Raw genomic sequence first — 6,895 nt, forward strand, 5'->3', positions numbered from 1 at the left:
CTCCAAAACAATATATATAATGTGTACATGCAGAGAAACATAAATTCACAGTGAGAAATATGGCAAACACTACATCAGTCAGGTGAGCACCTTGAGGATGTGAAATGAAGAATAGCACTTCATCTGTAATCTGCTTTCCCCAATCCATAACCTGTCTACATATGAGAAAAACATCAACTGAAATTCTAAAAAGTACCTGACAGGTACTCCTCAACTTTCAGGTCCTCCTCAACCATCAAGGACATCAGAGAAAGGAAGATCAGAGAAACTGTTGCCACCAAGAAAAGCCTATGCAGACAGGATGACTGTCTTGCAGGATCTTGGATGGGGTCCTGGAACTGAAAGAGGCTGTACTGAGAATCCAAAGGAAACACAGATATTAGTTAATAAGAGTATATCAGTATCTGTTTATCATAAAAAATTATGTATGAAATTAACACATCTGAGATAGCTCAAGTAAGTCATAAGAGAAAAAAACTGGGTAGAAGTTACATAGTAGATCTCTGCATTTTCTTTGCAATTTCTGCATAAACATAAAACTACTCTAAAATAAAATCTTAAGACATGGCTATATTTTTTCAAACACCTGCTCATTTAATTACTCAGAATGTCAATTATTAATAATTGACATTCTTAACTAGTTCTGCATTTTGTTAAGAGCATTTATAACAAAAATATGTCAAACTAACATAATGTAAGATAAGTACTTATTTTATATGTTTTCTGTTAAAGTAATAATATGTTAAACTTATTTATCATTATTTATTTTCCTATTGCTAGGTTCTGGATTTTCTCTCTAAAAATTTCAAAACTTTAGAGAAAAAAATCTACATTTTAGAGACATTATTTCAAGTCATGGTTGAACTTTTTCAAAGAGTCATGATAAAAAAATATGTTACAAGAGAAGATTGATTCATTGTGAATGAATCATTCATCCCAAGGAATTCTTATCTTTCATTTGTTTCTATGTATACCCTTTAACAGTAATAGCATCAAATATTTGCCACTGGGAAAAATATTCAAACAAAAAATGTAAACAGAATTTGTGACAATAACATATGATGCTTTCTAAAAAAAGAAAAATTTAAAAGAATATGAAAGTCAGTTTCCTCCATGATGTTCTTCAGAAGTGGTAAAACTAGAGAAACATCAATGGAAACATGGTTTATGAGTGATCTTAGATATTCCCGTGTTTTATGGGGAAATTATATTTTAGAAATCACAAAAAATATTGGATGCCCAAACTCTTGAATGTTTTCAAATGTAGTTGAATTTCTATGTAAGTTTCTAATTGATATAGCTAGTCATAAAGCTAATAAAAACAAAGAATCTATGGGGCTGGGATGTAGCTCAGTGGTGGCATACCTTATCCAGAATTCAGGAGGCCCTGGGTTTGATCCCTAGCACCACAAATTTCTTTTTTTAAAAAAATCAGTGCCTTATTTGTGTAATCAAATAGAAAGTGAACAATTACCACTCCTAGGAAAATGTTAAGCCTGAAAAACAGTTAAGAATCAAAATACTCTTACAATAGAAATAGCCTATTGTGACCAGATGTGTCACATCATAAAGTATATTCACATTAAATATCCTCTCAGAACAATAAAAAAGACTTTGAAGACCATTTAGAAGGAGAAAATGGCTATAATATAGATTGGAAAATTATTAAGAAATTTAAAAACATGAGGTGAGGGGCTGTGGGCACGGAGAGCGGCTGGCCTAGGCTTGGCGGGTAGAAGGGTCCCTCCTGCAGGGTTTGTGGAGTGAGCCAGGTGCACAGGGGTGGTTGTGTTGTGTCCCCTCTGGCTGTCCGTCTTGAGGAAGTGCGGGGTGGGCGGGAAGGATGGAGGACCAAGGGTAGTTGTTGCGGAGATGTTCTGGGTGCTTGGAGGCCCTCGTAGGAGGAGTGATCTAAGAATCCCCGAGCTCCGGAAGCTTGGGGGTGTGGAGAGGGGAAGCCCATCCTCAACCAATGCCCAGCGCTGGGCGGATCCGATGTTGGGCTGCAGAAATGCTCTGTTTGTGGGTGGGGTGCAGGTGGTCTTTTTCCTCGGCCCATCTTACACGTCATGCACGCGAGGAAGTGAAAGGGGTGCGGCCTCCGGGCACCTCTTCAGCTCCCTTGTGACCTGCCCTGTAGGGGTACCCTGCAATCATGTAGGAATAGGAGACGCTGGCAGAGCCTTGCGTTCAGGACAGCGATGATGACACTGAAGAGGTTTCATTGTTTGATGCAGAAGAAGAGACAACTAATAGACCAAGAAAATCCAAAATCCGACATCCAGTGGCATCATTTTTCCATTTGTTCTTCCGAGTCAGTGCCATTATAGTCTATCTTCTCTGTGAATTGCTCAGCAGCAGCTTTATTGCTTGTATGGTGACAATTATCTTGTTGTTGTCACGTGACTTTTGGGCAGTGAAGAATGTCACAGGTAGAGACTGATGGTAGGCCTTCGGTGGTGGAATCATATTGATGAGGATGGAAAGAGTCATTGGGTGTTTGAGTCCAGAAAAGCATCTCCTCAGGAGAATAAAACTGTTTCAGAAGCTGAATCAAGAATCTTTTGGTTAGGACTAATTGCCTGTCTAGTGCTGTGGGTGATATTTGCCTTTAGTGCTCTCTTCTCCCTCAGAGTAAAATGGTTGGCATGGTTATCATGGGTGTGGTGCTACAGGTGCCAACCTGTATGGTTACATTAGGTGCAAGTGGGCAGCCGGAAGAATTTAACCAGCATGGCTACCTGGTATCTTGGAATGCAGTTTTTAAAACAAAACACCAGAAATGAACAGACTTCTTGAATAGAGAGAAAATTATGTTTTTTGTGATATTGGGGAATGGCTGAAGAGATTCTTGATTATGAATTGTTTAGAGCTCAGTCCAGTTGCAAAAAGGAGCATTGATTTTTTGTTTTTTGTTTTGTTTTGTTTTCACTTACAAAGTTACTATAAAAACTGTTTTATTTTTTTAAACAAAGTTTTAATTTTCTTTTTCTAGTAGTTGAGGCTGGGAAGTATGATATCATTAAGAACATTGTCAGAATTTATTTTATGGTGTACATATGTATGCATATAGTAATGTATCTGTATATCCCAAATTAATGTGTTAGTTTACATATGTTATAGAGATATTTGCATTTTGATCCATAGAATATAGGATGTTCTTAATCTATCTCAAAGGTATGTGTGTTTACATACTATTTCTATAGGTTATTTTCAGAAATAAGTTGATTCCATGATTAGGAGTAAACACTTGGCTTGTGTACGAGTTAAAAAGAAAAAAAATTGTTAATTTTAAATATATACTTCATGTTGAAATTGCTTATCTTAGACATGCACAAGTGAAAAACAAATTCAGGCTGGTAGTGTTAACTAGTTTCTAAAATTTTCTTTTATTTTTATACTTAAGGCCTAAATAATAAATGGAATCTTTATGTTTAAGGGATGCCCAGGGGTTGCTGCTCTTCTATTTATTTCATGGAAAGGATAGTCATATTTTATTTTGGAACTTCCTGGAAACTCTTCAGTGGTCTCTGGACTAATAAAATCTTTTAGTACTAAATGAATATTATTCTTATGTCATAGTAAAAATAATCATTTAAATACTTGGCATAATAAATGCCTAAAGACATTTTATGAATCTATTTTTTCTTGCTATAATGTGGATATTGTAAATCATACATTTTTATTAGTAATATTTCTTAAACAAGGCGATACATTTAACTGCAAACTAAACCAATTTACAAATTATTGTAGGCAGTTGTAAATTCTGTTGTAGGGACTGGAAACTTTTTTGGAGTCTTTTAATCAGCAGATTATGTTGTGAATATATTTGTACATTGTTAAAATATTTTTAAAGATGTTTTGTTTTAGTTGAATAAATGTGTATTGGAGTGAAAAAAAGAAATTAGAAACATGATAATGTCATAAAAATTCTCTAGGCCATACTAGGCACTCTGAACTGTAATCACAGCTATTTTGGAGACTGAAGCAGGAGGATCACAAAGTTTGAAGCCAGCCTCTGTACCTCAGGAACTTAGCAAAATCCCGTCTCAACATAATATTTTAAAAGGGCTGAAATTCATTGCTTGCCTAGCATGGTCAAGGTTATGAGCTTAATTCTCATCACCATAAATAAATTTAAAAGAATAACTCCAAACCAAGCATATAATATGAGACAACTGGGGCATTTATAGAAGAGGGTGGAAACCATTATGTTGAACACCCCAAAATAACTCAACTATATTTAATTATTTTTCAGCTCATGATATTAACATGTCTAATCTCCACTTATATTACTTCATTAAAATATGGTAAAAAGTTATGTAATTTTTAAAGATTTCAAAATATGAGTTATACTCAACTCTATTCTAAAAACTACCTTTGAAGCACATAGAGCACCAGCATTTATATAAAATGAAATCAGGCCATTTCCTACACAAAGTAATATTTAGTAAGTACTAATATATACACACATTATTTCAAAAGAAATTAAAATTGATGAAATCAAAAGGTCAGTGGTATGCTTTTAAATGATATTTTGACTATATGAGAAACACTTAATAGAGTTCTCCAAAAAGAACTTCTGACAGTATATAAAGCATGCTTATTAGAAGGTCAATTCCCTTGCTTGCAAGGAGTAAGAGAAACTAACTACTTGATGAATGTAAGACTTTAATAAGATATACGAATATGCTTTCTAAATTTGAAAAAAGTAGAAAATGTCTGTTTAAAAAAGTCTATTTTTGGTAAATGTATCTGTTTTTTTAAAAGAACCTATTGACTTTTCTCTTACACACTACAATTATTTCAGTGGTTTTAAGCTGGAATATCATGTAATATCAATAGCTGGAATTTTAAAATATCACCATCCTATTTCTTTCTATAAAATTGATTAGCAAATTTTGCTTAGAATAACTTCAACCCAATTTGGAAAAGATCTCTCTGTGTGTGTGTGTGTGTGTGTGTGTAAATACATAATATTTTGAACAATTCTCCTGACACTTGGGTCCTGTCAAAGACATATTGTCTGTGTGTGGTGCTGGAATGGAACCCAGGGACTCTCACATGTTAAGCAAGTTCTCTGCCACCAAGTTACACACACTGTCCCAAAGACCTTAATAAGAAAAAGATAATTAAAACTTTTTGAGATAATGAGAACTGTCAAACAAGATAATTCAATCAAAACAAGGTAAACTAAAAACTATATTTAAAAATATTGTTGATAAAAATAGCAGAAGTTCAAAGTTAGAGAAGAAATTAAAAATCAAACTGCAGAAACCTACTACATAAAATTGGAAACCTATAGGGAATGGGTAATTTCCTACTAAAAAAAACACATTAACAAAAGATTAAAATAAGAAAACTATGAATGATCAATCAGCTTAAAAATTTTAAAATGATGCTTACAGATCTCTCATTGGGACAAAAACCAGGAACATAGGGGTCCACGGTTGAGTGTTAACTGACTTTTAACAAATTCTGGATTTACTTAAAATGTTCATGATCTAGGAGGAAGAACGAAATCATTACTTAAAATAAATACTTCAATTAATTAAAATTAATTTCCTCAATTAACTTTGTGGTGTAATACCAAAACATTATATAGTCAAGATATTTCAGCAGATGTAGAATGTCAACACAGTATTTAGCATACCATTACAAATACACTACCAAATAAACTGACTTGCTCAACGAAAGACAAAACGTATTCTCAATCAAAATTTTGATTAATTTAGTTCCATAAAATCCATGAACTATTTTTTCACAAATTCTGGCTTATTAGAAATAACATATTTAAACTTAAATAACCTTGTGAGTTTCATACATCTACTTTTCCATTTTTTAATATTTTCCTGCTTTAACACAGTAAAAATAAGCAGTTAGAACAATTCCTCCTCCCTCTGTGCCAGAAATCACCCAAGTAGCTGTGTTTTGATGACAAGTAATCAGAGCCTCTTGAAGGGATGTTTCCCCAAAGTAAACCTTGCTGAAATAATGAAGGAGAGCAAGGCTCCTTCCTCAGCCCTCAAATGGGCGCAGGGAGTGAATCTGATTTCTCTTCACACTTCCCACCTTTTCCTCACCTGCCACCTACTTATCCAGAAGTTTCTGGAAGATCTCTCTGAGGCTGCTCTGGGCATGCCTATAGATATGACCCACACTATCCTCAAGCCAGGATCTCTCTAAGGCTAGTCTGAGAAAACTGTCCCTGTAGAAATGACTCAGTGTCCCCAAGCGAGGCATCCCTCTGAGGTTGCTCTGAGGAGAAGGGAGCTCTGGATGACCCTACACACATGACCCACAGTGTCTCCAAGACAGGCATCTGCCTGAGGATGGTCTGAAAAGAATGGAGCTCTAGGTGTCCCTATAGCCTTGACCCACAGCTGGTCTTAGAACGGAGTTATAGCCTTGATCCACAGTGTCCCCAAGCTGTGAGTCTCCCTGAGGCTAAAAAGAAGAGACCCTAAAGTCCCTGTAGATACAACACAAAGTGTCCCCAAGCTGGGAGTATTCCTGAGTCTGCTCTAAGACGAAGCTCCAAGTCCCCATACACATGAACCACATTGTCCCCAAGGTGGGAGTATGCTTGAGTCGGCTGAGAAGAAGGCAACTCTCCGTCCCATACATATGACCCACCAGGGTACCCAAGTTAGGAGTTATCTCCTTAGACCAGAGGCGCTCAGAGAACCTAGGGTGCCAAGCTGGTGGAGTATTGCTTCAGACACGAGGCATATGGAGGACCCAGGGTCCCTGAGCTGGGAGTACCACCTCAGACCCCAGGTACATGGCATACTCAAGTTCCCTGAGCTGGGATTATCTCCTCAGATCCCAGGCACACAGAGGACCCTGGGTCCCCGAGCTGGGATTATTTCCTCAGACACTAGGCACACAGAGG

General features: G+C 36.2%; 1 pseudogene; it reads left to right on the forward strand.

Moving 5' to 3' along the window:
* Positions 1-2,335: 2,335 nt before the first annotated feature.
* LOC107133769 lies at positions 2,336-2,877 on the forward strand (annotated as a pseudogene).
* The last annotated feature ends 4,018 nt before the right edge of the window (positions 2,878-6,895 follow it).

This window comes from Marmota marmota, unplaced genomic scaffold, assembly GCF_001458135.2.
Source record: "Marmota marmota marmota unplaced genomic scaffold, marMar, whole genome shotgun sequence".
In the NCBI taxonomy this organism is placed as follows: domain Eukaryota; kingdom Metazoa; phylum Chordata; class Mammalia; order Rodentia; family Sciuridae; genus Marmota; species Marmota marmota.